Source organism: Mixophyes fleayi, chromosome 4 (genome assembly GCF_038048845.1).
Source record: "Mixophyes fleayi isolate aMixFle1 chromosome 4, aMixFle1.hap1, whole genome shotgun sequence".
Taxonomy (NCBI): Eukaryota; Metazoa; Chordata; class Amphibia; order Anura; family Limnodynastidae; genus Mixophyes; species Mixophyes fleayi.
The window spans coordinates 229,121,911-229,136,948 of NC_134405.1; positions in this window are offsets into that span (position 1 = coordinate 229,121,911).

Sequence of the window (15,038 nt, forward strand, 5' to 3'; positions counted from 1 at the left end):
TTTCACGAAATCTCATGTCTACACGATGGCAAAGAGAGATCAAATCTTCTAGTGACGAAGGAAGCTCTTGGGTAGTCAGTGCATCTTTAATTTTATCGGAGAGCCCCTGCCAGAAGGCGGCAACTAATGCTTCAGTGTTCCACTGAAGTTCAGAGGCTAAGATCCTAAATTGAATGACATACTGTCCTACTGTATGGGAGCCTTGTCGCAAACGAAGAATGCTGGAAGCAGCGGAGGTCACACGACCTGGTTCATCGAACACACTTCGGAACGTGGAAATGAATTTGGCACTATCTTGTAGAATTGGATCGTTTCTTTCCCACAGAGGGGAGGCCCAAGCCAGGGCTTGTCCAGAAAACAATGAGATAAGATAGGCCACTCTGGAACGATGGGTAGAAAAATTTTGAGGTTGGAGTTCAAAATGGACTGAACATTGGTTAAGGAAACCTCTACAAGTTTTGGGGTCCCCGTCATATTTTGACGGAGTAGGCAGGTGAAGCGTAGGAGCTGTAGACACCTGGGATGGCACTGGGGAAACGGAGGAAAGCACAGGAGCTTCAATACTAGCTGTAACAGTCTGTCCAGATGTTCCTTGGGAGGTTAACGATTGGTAACATTGAAGTAACAGCTGTTGGCGAGCATCCTGTTGCTCCACACGACTGACCAGATGCTGCAGCATCTCTTTAGCAGTAGGTTCCGTATCTGGGTCTGTCATGGCCTGATCTTACTGTCACGGGCACTAGGAGTCTTTACCCAGGGATCACCAGGTGATAGGCTTACCAGAGCAGTATAGGTGGTAATATGGTACTCTGGTAGCAGGGTGATCACGGAACAGGAAATAGCAGATGATGAGATGCTCAGGAAAGTCTATGACTAGCAGCACTGGCAATATGGAGGTAGTAATACACGAGGAACTGTATGGACAAAGGACACGTGAAGGTAGTCAGTGGTCTGCGGTAGCAAGTTGTACCACTGCTATAGTGAGGAGGAATGTCCAACAGAAACGAGGAGGTGATGAGAGTCAGCGGTCTGCGGATAGCAAGTTGTACCGCTGTCTGAGTGAAGGAATGGAATCCAAGTGGAGATATCCGGGGAGTCAGTGGTCTGCGTTAGCAAGTTGTACCACTGCTATGTGAGAGGATACTGGAACAGGTGAAACTGTAAACAGGAGTCAGTGGTCTGCCACTAGCAAGTTGTACTACTGAATATATATGTGAGGAGGTGCACGGGGAGAGACTGCAACACAATATATACACGGGCACCTTGACTTTGATCCACAGTAATATGCACAATATAAATGTATAAATGACTGAACAATACTGCCAATATAGAAAGTCTCTTGAAGTAGTCCAGCATAAGATAACACAGTCAATGATGGCAATAGACTCAGCGGATAGCACACTCCAGAGGAGAACCAACACAGTCCAGCAAGGTATGCAATACACAGCACAGTCAATGAGAAGTATGCATACCGTGGTTCAGGAGGCAGTCAGACAGGAGTGCAGAGATACCTGAACGGCAGGAGGCCGGCAGGATGCGAAGTCCCTGGATGGGTGAAGCGGTGGTCTAGTAGGTGCAGCGCACGGGAAGGTAGACCAGCAGGGAACACAGGAAAGCGTGGAGAGCGGATCAGCAGTAGATGGATGAGTAGTGCTGAGGAGTAGCAGCAGCGGGTCTCTGCGGGAACACGGAGGTAGCCAATAGCAACCAGCAGGTGCAGTAACGATGGGACACGGGAGAGCAGAGTTGAACAGGCACTGTTGATCACGGAGAATAGCGGGTAGCAATAGTGGAGGCAGACTCAAGGAAACACGGGAGCGTTGACAAGGACTGAAGACTGAAGCGCACAGAGGCAGCGGATAGGAATCAGCCAAACAGTCACGATGAAACACAGACGGGTTGCAGGTTGAAGACTGTAGTGCACGGAGGCAGCGGATAGGAATCAGCTAGCAGTCACGATGATGAAACACAGACGAGTTGCAGGTTGAAGACTGTAGTGCACGGAGGCAGCGGATAGGAATCAGCTAGCAGTCACGATGATGAAACACAGACGAGTTGCAGGTTGAAGCCTGTAGTGCACGGAGGCAGCGGATAGGAATCAGCTGGCAGTCACAATCATGAACAGGTGAGTGGATGTGGTTGAAGCCTGTAATGCACGGAGGCAGCGGATAGGCATCAGCTAACAGTCCCAATGATACATGGTAGAGTTGAAGTGATTAGAAGACTGTAGTGCACGGAGGCAGCGGATAGGAATCAGCTCACAGTCACGATGATTCAGTAGATGGTAGAAGTGGTATGGGAACCACAGTAGCAGAAGTGGTTTGGAAACCACAGAGGTAGAAGTGGTTTGGAAACCACAGGAATCAGCAGAGCTGAATAAACAAGGAAACACAGGAACACCTTCAGAGACTCATGGGGAATGAGACTCCAAGATCAGGCAATGTGGTGATGACCACAGGTGCTTAATATAGGGAGGTTGCCTGATCTGCCAATTAAGTTAAAGGAACATACACTGGAGGTATAGAAAGGGCTGCGCATGCGCAGTCCCTCAGGATGGAGGACGGCCACGGTTCCTAAATGTCCGGGAAGAAGCACTCACAGTCCGGTGAGTGACACTTGGTATGCTGAAGCATTGAGATTGTCCTTTACTGAAGATAAGGGACCTAGCCCAAATCCTGAAAAACAGCCCCACACCATTATCCCTCTGCCACCAAACTTCACAGTTGGCATATTGCAGTCAGGCAGCTAACATTCTCCTGGCATCCGCCAAACCCAGACTCCCCCAATTGACTGCCAAACAGAAATTCGTCACTTCACAGAACACGGTTCCACTGCTCCACAGTCCAGTGCCGGTGTGCTTTACACCACTCCATCCGACACTTGGCATTGGTCTTGGTGATGTGAGGTTTTCATGCAGCTGCTCGGCCATGGAAACCCATTCCATTAAGTTCCAATCAACAGTTTTTGTGCTTACATTAATGCCAGTGAAAGTTCGGAACTCTTCAGCTATGGAATCAGCAGAGCATTGGTGACTTTCACGCACCATTCACCTTAGCAGTCATTGACCCCACTCTGTGATTTTATGTGGTCTTCCAATTTGTGGCTGAGTTGCTGTTGTTCCTAAGCACTTCCACTTTCTAATAATATCACTTACAGTTGATTGTGGAATATCCAGCAGGGATGAGATTTCACAAACCGTTTTATTGCGGCATCCTATCGCAGTACCACGCTTGAAGTCACTGAGCTCTTCAGAATGACCCATTTTGTATCACAAATGTTTGCAAATGGAGACTGCATGGCTAGGTGCTTGATTTTATACACCTCTCAGGGGCGGACAGAGGATTTTTCGGGGGGGTTTTCTCCGCCCCCGAAAAAAATAATTCCTAGAGACCTGCCGCGCATGCGCGGAAGCTCAGTTTTTGGCTGCACTGTAGTATACAGCTGCCACAACACAGCACCGCCGCGGACGCTTCTTAGACAGCACCGCGGCTGCTGTATACTACAGTGCCGATATGTAGGGCATTTTTTAGCGGAGGGGGGGTTTCTGGAGACCCAGAAACCCCCCTTGCGTGCGCCACTGCCTCTGGCAAAGAGACTGATAGAAACACCTCAATTCAATAATTAACAGCTATGACCAAATACTTTTGTCCATATAGTGTATATATATTTCTGTCTAATTTACTTGGGTAATATTTTTGCATAGTTCAGTCATGCAGAAAATAGATTCTGATTTTGGAACCATACTAAAAATATATATTTTGTTCCCTTAATTCCCATAATCTCTTCCCTTCTAACACTTATCTACTCTCTGGATCCAATAACTACTAAGACTATTTTAAATATTACATAGCCCTCGATAGTTCTATAGCTTTCTTAGTAAGTTTTATTAATTCCATTTGACATTACCCTTGTTCTCCTGCATCCCAATTAAACAATATTACATTATGTTAAGATTAATTTTTCTTTTAAAACCTGGAACTGAATAGAAAACAAAATATGTATGTTTATTTACCTTAAAATGTAAATGTCAATGTTATTCTAATTCATGTTTGTTAAAAGTACAATGTTAAAAATAATCCAACATGACAATACTAGTGAAGTCATCATACTGTATTTATAAAGCCATCCCAGGGTCAGTTTCCTGGGAAACTTGCCAGCTATGCTGCTGTCCATAAACAGTGAGTGGCCAGTTTTTTAGGCACCGCTTCCTTTATAAGGTAATTAATAGCAGATGGCTGTTACCAACAGATTACATTGTGTGCAGTACAGAGGGAACGTGGGTAGGAGGATAGGTTTCATTTAGTTTGATAGTGTATATTAATTTATCTTGTTACCCCAGTGGTAGCTATCCTATATACTGTATTCTTGGATAAATCATTTGCTATTCATAATAAATAACTTTTTTGTATTATGTTTCATTAAGTTGATTTTATTTGATGCCTTTAAAAAAGGCAGGACAGTACTATTTGAGTGCAAGGATAGGATTGTCTATTCTTGGAGAACCAATTGGCATGTATGTAACAATAATCAAATCCTTCATTACCCCCTTTTTATATATATTTTTTTTAATACTTCACTGTGACAATTTAGATATATAAAGTTATGTGGCATACTTTATTTGAGAGATTTTTAGTGTGTGCTGAGCACTGGAAATCTATAGCACTACTATATTATTTTGACTTGTAGCTCTGCTCAGTTCCTACATGATGGATTACTATTTTTTTATATACTTTGCAATATTAAACCTTAAAACCTATCTTCTAATGAAAATTCTAGATCATAGCAGGAATCACTGCAATGTTTTCATTTCATAGAGAATGTAATCGAATAGGCACATAAACACAAAGCAGTCAAGGGGTGAGGGGACAACTCTATCACATTTATTACATTTTTTATTTGTTTTATTTATGTAGACATTTAATTAGTTTTATTTTTTTTATTTATGTGTATAGGGAATGACTTTGATTTTGAGGATTTCTGGTGGGAGGTGCTTGGTTTCTGATTGGCTGTGATTCGTGTTCACTCGCCACATGGCAGTTATATTTAAAAAGAACGCTAAGAGAAGAGTTTTGATTGGTGAATAGCTGTAGAGCATGATGGGGGAATTAGGTGAAGTATGTGTTTTAGTGGCAGGAAATTGTCTTATAAATACCGAGGTAGTCTGTTGCTCAGCTCAGTTTACCTCAGGAGAATTTCAGCCGTACTACCTATCCCTCCCTATGTTTATAAATTGAATATTTTAAAAAAAAATCTATTCTTATTGGGACTGATTTGGAGTATACTGATACAATCCCTGACAAGATAATCAGTGCTGGGACTCTCCATCATTAAAGTAGTGTGTGTCTTTTGACTTGGTTATTTTTTTATTATTTAGTCTAATCAAAGGTTTGACCTGCTGATCCCAATGTGATAAATGTGAATGGAAAGATGAACTTTAAAGTAAGAGAAAGTTATTGTTAATTATCCTTTGTGTTATTATAATCAAACATTTTCAAATCTCATACTTAAAGTGTATGTCTACTGTTACTTTACCTTTTTCTTTTCATGTCATATACCTTATTTAATAATTTATCAAGTGAACTGGAAAGTCCACCAGCTGGGGTGCCAGTTGTTTGCAAGAACTGCAACACAATAAACCTCTGGCACATATGAAAATTCTCCAGGCAATGATGCTTGGAAAATTAAAACTTTGCTGTTCCAGATATTAATAATGGTAAGGACACCACATGAGGAAACCATCGTCTAGTGTGAAAAATTGAGAACTTGTATTAAAAATCAATTAAGGCAAACATCTTAACACACATCATTAATAATGTGACTACTCTATTTTTATTCTGGGAAATTTAGGACTTAGGGACTGCTTTATATCTGCCTTATACAGCACACCTGACAACTTAAGTACTGGGGTTTTACTATCCAACTTTACTCATAGGTCGGGTAAAAGGCCTGGATGCCCTCTCTCCCAATTCTAATTTTCCTGGCTCTGAAATATTTGCTATTAGTTTACGATAATAGTAACATTAAAGTCTTAAAGGTCTCAGGAAACAATCACAAAATGTGCCTCTTTAAGGATACATTTTTATATATCATTTGCCCTCTAACAACATTTTACATTTTTTTGTTGCTAATTCCCAAATTTTGGTGCTGCTACAGGATTCAGGTCAATAACATACATTCTTCTACAATAAGGGACTCATCTAGATGTGGAAGTATGTCTATTCTTTTTGCGAAGGTTACATACGTCTGTACTGTGCATGCGCATATATATTTTCGTCTATAGTTGATTGTGTCTCCATGCACTTTGAGGGGAGGAATAGGACAAGCAGGGTGGACGAGAGAGCATATACCAAGTATAGTAAGGCTGCGCTCACGTAATTGCGACACAAATACATTTTTCATTTGATATTAAAACTGACAACAGATGTTTGTATTTAATTTAATTTGTATTTGTATTTTGCATTTGTGTTTGTATTAAATTACATTTTATATTGGAAATGTGGCTTTTGCATTTATTAATAGCTGTCCAGGCAATTTATCTTTTTTGTGTATATGATACTGCATTACATTATTATATTTTGTACAAATAGGGTGATATGACTTTAGTATTAGCTCTCTATGCTATCGAGGGGCTTATATGTTTATACAATTCTATGCCTGACGTATGTCTGGGGCAAATGCTATTCTAGAGTTGGATGCAATTTGAGATGCGTCTGAGTGAATATATGCATGTAAACACACTTTTTCTTGCATACATCTTTTCCTACAAATGCGTCCAACTCTAAATAAACCCCTAAATGTGTAACATTGCCCTATTGCAACTGTTATTAAATACAATACTTTTCCTTTCTACATGGCCTCTGGATACAATTGTTTGTCATTCAGTGTCATAACCAAAGACAACAGAAATAAACAGCTCTGACTGGCAGTATAAATAAACAAATTATCTAATTTTAAGGAAACCAGAATGATAAAAAAAATGTATGTAACCTGTTTTTAATATTTTTCCCTTTCCCTATTTTAAGCATAGTACATGTACTAAAAAAAAAGGAGGAAGACCATTACTATGACTGCACAATACAACAGTAAGTGGAAGGATATATTTAAAACATAAAAGGTAAAGGTAAATCAGGATATCAGTACGAGGACTTTTATCAGTGAACGTAAAAACATTATATAGCACAAAACATTTTATCTATATGATCTGCATATTTCAGCGTCTATTTTCTATCTGATTGTTATTATCATTATAATTTTTTAAGAAAAAAATCTATTTCCCTAGGACATTGAAGCATGGTGATGTCACCTGAATTATGGGAAGAGCTGAGTCTGGATGCTGCTTTTCTAAAGTTAATGGTAAATAGGGGCTGAGTATTGTACTGTATCAACGACTTATCTCTTAGAAAAGCAATGCGTTTCATATAAAACAGATACACTGTTATATAACAGGACAGTGGAACAGTTTTCAAATCCTCCAAAATGTCAGAATCTGACCTTCACAACAGGCAGGCACTAACCCATGTGATACATACAGCTTGTTACTAAATAATGTATCTCTATTAAATTGGTAAGAAGTGAGCGCTCAATTGCTCCTTTTGGGGATCAGTGGTCAGTGGTCTGGAGAGCTAAATCTTAAATAAATTGACTTAATGCATACTAAGTGTATAAAATTGCGACCAACATAAATTAATATCTAAATTCTAATACTCAACATATGGATACAATGCTAACAGATAAAAACATGCATTTAATAAAATGACATAACATGTGTGCCGGCCACAGCGTGAGTGACATATGACAATGTTTTAAAACAATCGTAGATAGAGGACACTAAAACAAATTCCAATAATGCATGACACAAAACTAATGTCTACCAATTGTCCAAATGCGAGGTCCAATATCAATAGTAGTAAGTCCCAGAGGGAGTGTAGTAGACGGTGAGCGGGTATTCGCGAGTCCTCATACTCGATCGATATGCTTAAGGCCCAGACAGACCTGATTAATAAGTCTTACTTGGAAAAACGGTGTACCCAACGCGTTTCATTTGCTACAGCAAATTTCCTCAGGTGATCGTAGCAAATGAAACGCGTTGGGTAACACCCCTTAGTGACGTCAAACCAGAAGTCCGGAAGTCCATCTGTGCATCTCACTGTGGAACGCACGCCGTTTATCGATACACGCCGCTGGGTGCATTACCCATATGGCCATCGCTGCTTGGTCACAGTCCTCCTTACCAATCTAGGATATCTCACCGAGAATCACCGTTTTTCCAAGTAAGACTTATTAATCAGGTCTGTCTGGGCCTTAAGCATATCGAGTATGAGGACTCCCGAATACCCGCTCACCGTCTACTACACTCCCTCTGGGACTTACTACTATTGATATTGGACCTCGCATTTGGACAATTGGTAGACATTAGTTTTGTGTCATGCATTATTGGAATTTGTTTTAGTGTCCTCTATCTACGATTGTTTTAAAACATTGTCATATGTCACTCACGCTGTGGCCGGCACACATGTTATGTCATTTTATTAAATGCATGTTTTATCTGTTAGCATTGTATCCATATGTTGAGTATTAGAATTTAGATATTAATTTATGTTGGTCGCAATTTTATACACTTAGTATGCATTAAGTCAATTCATTTAAGATTTAGCTCTCCAGACCACTGACCACTGATCCCCAAAAGGAGCAATTGAGCGCTCACTTCTTACCAATTTATTAACATAGGAAGGGATTCCTTTTTTAGTTGAGCCGCTCTTGCTACCTAAAGAGTAGAGCGCGAGTTCCATATCCAAATATTGCTAATGTATCTCTATTACCAAAGTATAAATAGTAAATGTGACAGCAAACGATATCTACATTGTTTTTTTATTTCTTGGTTCATATTGTATAATATCTCTACAAATTTACCCTCCATAACAAATACAGTCTATCTATACAAAACAATGCAAGTACATTCCTTTCAAGCATATTGGAAATGTCAGACAGAAACCTTCACAATGCACTGATAGAAACACACTCACATCGCAAATAATAAGTGTGTGTGTATTACGTGTGCATCCTTACTAGGTCCAAAATTGCATACTGCTCTAATATCCCTTTAATGAATAGTAATACTGAAACGCAACAGGAAATATTAACTTTTACACAAATTTATTTTATTCATATTTATTTGAAATAATATATTATATTGAGGGCAAAATAATTATCATTGGTTCATGGAGCCTGCAATTATTCGCAGGATAGACCTGTGTTCAATCCAAGCATGCTAAATTTCCTTTAGTAACAGGTTGGGTGATTACCCACTGGCATTAGGAAAACACCGATGGCACCACATGTTGTAGTGGTAATTAGCGATTGAGCTTAGCCACTGTCAACAGAGGGCATTGCATTGACTCTCTTGTGTTCACTTGCAGTAAACATGAATAAATACAGCAGGCACTGTCCTAAATATGTAGCTGTGACAATGCTGCTCCTGTCCACAGGTACATCTGCAAGTTGGTATGGTGTTATTGGAACCAATAGGTTCCATCCCTGTATACATTTACATGTTACATTAAAAAAACACTACCAAAAGCATGGTTTTGATGCCAGTGGGTAAGGGTCCTAGGTTTAAAAATTCTATCCATCAGTTTGGGACACTGACCAAACAACACCTCATGTGTATTTTTTACCTAACATCCCCGTTCCCTCAATTAGCAGGAACGAGGGGTTTCCATGCCAGGAACCAATGGTGGGACAATGCATCGTCAGCCCTGTTAGCAAAATTTAGATAGGCACCCAGCAATGTAGTTCTCGCGTCCCCAACCTCCCATTGTGCTCTACATAGAGCAGAGTGGGGGCTTTTCTGAGCTTGCACGGTCCAGCACATGCATCCAATGCCCATGCGCCAGACATTATCAGAAGAGGCCCCCACTGTGCTGTTTTGTGAGCAGAGCAGCAGGGTTATCAGTGGGGAGCAGGGGTGTCCTGGGGGAGCGGGGACCTCGGAGGTGGAGGTGACCTGGCTTGTCTGGCCCACCTGACCTCTTAGTTCCGTAGCCACTTCACCACCTGCACCCACGATAGTTGCTCCCCTGCTTAGAACCTTTACAGTTTGGAGTGCTCACTTCCACCAATAGTGCAATAGCTTCTTATCCCAATGTTGCCTACACTTCAAATTCAAACTCACAATCACCATTAGAAACTGACATGGGGCTATTTGATCTTCCCCTCATCCCATTTGTCACTGTGGAGTTATCCATTAATTTTCATTTTCTATGAACAGAGTACATGACAATATAAGATATACAAAAGCATACAATAAACAAAAATACAATGTAAGCATATACAAGAATAACTTAGGTACAGTACAGAAGATAGCAAATATGCAAAAAAACAGTAAGCAGTAAACAGAGGGGAATGAGCATAAAACACAAATTGATCTGAAGGCTGCGCTGAGTAGACAAACTTAGTGGGAGCTACATTGGTTGGCTTAAAGGCAACACACACTCTGCACACTAAGCCATATTTATATAGGTGTAAACAAACATTATTAATCTTTCATATTCCAATAAACACATTGAAATGCAGACCACATTAGTCCGTGAGCAAGCTTATTGCAGAATGAGTGTTGGTCTACCTACAAGACTGACAATTGGTTTTTTTCTGAATGTAAGTTGCCCTAAATAGGGATTACTAGCCAGCCCAGTGGTCTTGGACACAAATGCTGTAACTTTTATACAGGTTAGCAATGACACTATTCATTTCATAAATACTGATAAATGGAAAATTGGCAGAGATCAGGATAATACTTTGTGCCAGACAATGTTTTCTGTTTCTAATCTTTATTATTTACAACTCTGTAACTCCTATTTCCACTTGCAAAAATATTGTGTGTAGAAACTCTAATTTACCAAATCAGTCTGTAACATTGAACCTGCAGGGGACATAATGTGAGGATTTTGAATCTACGGGGGAACATACCAGAAGATGTATGGATGCATCTATTGGCAAAAGGATTAAAAAGACAATATAGGACCCTGAGAAGTGAGATTGGTGGATTGAATAATGATAAGAAGATAAAAGCAGAGATATAAAACACATTCTTTTCTTCACTATTTACTAGAGAGAAACAAATGGAGGACGAATACATAAAAATGGAAATGCAACCGTTCCATTAATTAATAATTGGCTGACAGAGAAAGAAGTTGTTGGATCTAATCGGTCAGTTCACCTGTAAGCGTCAGTTTACCAGTTTATGAGATCATCGGCCGGAGAGATTAAAAGACACTGCAAGTTCTGTGTATGAATTAGCTCTACTTTATTGTTTACAAATTCACATACTTATTGCACTCTGGTTACACAAAATCATGTACTTTAGCAAACTACGCCCCTAACTGTCTTATATTCGTCTTAACCACTCATTGTGCATGATTTTGTTACGCAGACCTTGCTACATTCGCACAAGAATTCTCCCAAGGGGGCTGGTGGTTTATCTCCTGTCTGCCATATCTTAGGTCATGGACACAGCTTCTTGCAAACAACAAAATAATAATGAATAACTTCTACAAACTATCTGCATTTAAGCTGTCTTTAAGCTGTACAAAGACAAAATGGCTATAAGGCAACAAGATGGCGTCAGCTTAATAAAATCACATATCTCAAAGTCCAAAGGTGACTGAATAAAATTAAGATAAATAAAGCTCCAGGTCCCGATGGCATACACCCAAGGGTTCTTATGTAGCTAAACTTAGAATTAGCATGGATTTGTGAGGGATAGGTCATGGCAAACTAATCTAATTAGTTTCTACAAGAAAGTTAGTTGAAACTAAGACCAAGGTAGTACAGTATATGTGGTCTGCTTTGATACAGTGCCACACAAGAGGTTGATTTACAAAATAAGGGAACTGGGTCTAGGAAACAATGTTTGTACTTGGGTCAAAAACTGATTGGAGAATAGGGAACAGAGAGTTGTGAGAAATTGAACATTTTCTAAATGGTCAAAAGTTTTAAGTGGTGTACCTCAAGGTTCTGTGCTGGGGTCACTCCTTTTTAATGTATTTATTAATGACATTAGTGATGGTTTAGAGAGCAAAGTTTCCATTTTTGCAGATGACACTAAACTCTGTAAGATAATAAAATCAGAGCAAGATGTAGTTTCTCTGCAGTGGGACTTAAATAAACTGGAGGATTTGGCAGCAAAATGGAAGATGAAATTTAACATAGATAAATACAAGGTTATGCACTTAGGGATCAAAAACAAGCACGCAATCCATAAAATATTAAAGGGGACAAATTTAGGGGAATCTAAAATGGAAAAGTATCTGGGAGTGCTCATAAATAGTAGACTTAGCAATAGTGCTCAAAGTCAAGCAGCAGCTGCAAGGGCCAATAAAGTATTGGTATGCATAAAAAGGGGCATAGATGCAAAGGAAAACAGTGTAATTTTGCGACTATATAAATAATTTGTAAGGCCTCATCTTGAATATGGAGTACAGTTCTGGGCACCACTCCATAAAAAAGACATTTTAGAACCAGACAGAGTTCAGAGAAGGGCGACAAAATTGATAAAGGGTATGGAGTCATTAAGTTATGAGAAAAGATTAGCCAGTTTAGGCATGTTTACTTTAGATAAAAAGCGTCTAAGAGGGGACATGATTACTATGTACAAATACGTTAAGGGTCAATACAGAGAACTTTCATGGAAACTTTTTGCCCCAAAGACTGTACACAGGACATGCTGGTTAGAAGTGAGGAAGTTTCACAACCAGTGAAGGAAGGGATTCTATACAGTAATGGCAGTCAAGATATGTAATTCACCACCAGGGAAGGTTGTGATGGCATATTAAATTGATATATTTAAGAAAGAGTTAGACAAAATTTCAACTGAAAATGGTATCCAGGGTTACGGACGTTAATTAAAATGAAGGGCAGTAGTGGATCCAGAGAGAATTAGGACTGCAATATTGGGTCAAGAGGGATTTTCAGCATTTTCAGCATGTAATGAGGTAAACGGATGTGTTGGCACTGTTTGAACAGCTTGTATTGTGCCATAAGGTACTGGCACTGTTTGAACAGCGCATAGCATGCAATAAGGTACACAGAGGTGTTGGCACTGGTTGAACAGCCTGCAGCATGCAATAAATTACACAGAGGCATTGGCACTGGTTGAACAATATGTATCATGTAATGAGCTACACAGATGTGTTGGCACTGGTTGAACAGCGCATCACGTGTAATGAGGTACATGGATGTATTGGCACTGTTAAGACAGTAAACAAATGAAGACAGTAAACAAATGGATACCATGGAGTATATCGCAGTGACCCAAAAGAACAGAGATAGACAGCAAGTGTAGTAGAGTACACACACACAGATTACAATAACAAGAGTCTAAGAACCCCACCGTATTTCACCAAGGATCCCTGCAAGAGCATACGGACTTCGCTCAGTGATACCCAGGCCGCAGCCCAGTGTAGTTGGTTCACTCCGTGAAAGCAGCATAGTACTTAACTGGTATGAAGACTTTGCCGAAAACATTGCAGATGGAAAAACTGGTGTGCTGCTGAGGGCAGAGTGGACACAGAAGATAAATAAACATGAATAGCTGGTATATTTCCTAGTATACCATGTATAGGTATACCAATGGGGCATCCATAATTAATCTGAACGACAGAATCAGGCATTTCACATAAACTATTACACCCACTATTACACATGACAAATAATATGCTTAATGGCAAATTACACCTTGAGGTGACTATAATTTATTTGAATGTACATATTCTAATGCAAGTTTAATTATTTGCATTGCTTCATCTTCATATATCTCATGTTTTTAACACATACAATGCACGCAACCCCATGTTTAGCTAAAAAAAACATTCCATTCAATGTGTTCATACCCATTTTTTTACGTTCTCCTTGCCATGTGCATTGTGGTGCGTATGGCGAGAGCAGGGTGCTTATATGCAGGGCATTTCATCCTCGCTCAGGGTTCTGTTATATACATGTATGAGTGCTTTGAAAATGTATATTTTAAATGTGTTGGTCTATGTATTCTTAAATGTTAACAAGTGGGATCTTTAGGTACAATAGGTCCTCCAACTTGTTCCCTAAGATATCTATTTTCACCTGACTTTTCAGGATACCAAGCCATCAAGAGGCACCTTGAGAAATTGCTCCTGTTGGGCCGGACATGCTGGCCAGCTGTAGGACCACTTTCAGCTGAAAAGACACTCTGAGTTTAACTGAGAGATGGGCCAAAGACTTAATGGAATTATCCTTTATTGCCTGACAAATGAGTGCTAATTGTTCTCCAATGAAGCTGGCCAGACATTCCATAGCCTCTCTCCGTAGGGTGCCTGCTGCAATTAAATGACTTGAGGGGGGCCAGTGGCTACCCTCCATTAAGTAGGTACCCAATCCAGAGAGGAGTTGTTATCTGAAACTAACCCCCACTGAGGCTATACCACCATGGGAACCAGGGGCCTGATTCATTAAGGATCTTAACTTGAGAAACTTCTTATTTAAGTCTGCTGGACAAAACCATGTTACAATGCAAGGGGTGCAAATTAGTTTTCTGTTTTGCACATAAGTTAAATACTGACTGTTTTTTCATGTAGCACACAAATATCAACTTAAAATTTCAGTGTACAAATAAGCTATCAAGTATTTGTGTGGTACATGAAAAAACAGTCAGTATTTAACTTATGTGCAAAACAGAAAACTAATTTGCACCCCTTGCATTGTAACATGGTTTTGCCAGGAGACTTAAATAAGAAGTTTCTTAAGTTAAGATCCTTAATGAATCAGGCCCCAGATCGGCCTTAAATTAAGTAGCATGGTCGTCCGGTCCCTGTACTACCTTCTACTTCAGACAGGTTGACTATGGGTTACGACTTCTGTTGGATTGGTCCAGGATTGTGCCTGTTTGGATATTGAAGTCTCTGTGGACTCTGCTTCTTTGTGGGCCTGTAAAAAACAGGAGGACATAGAGCTTGGTCCCTGCCCCGCTGGAATAGATAGATACTAGCTGAAGTACCTGGCGTTGCCTG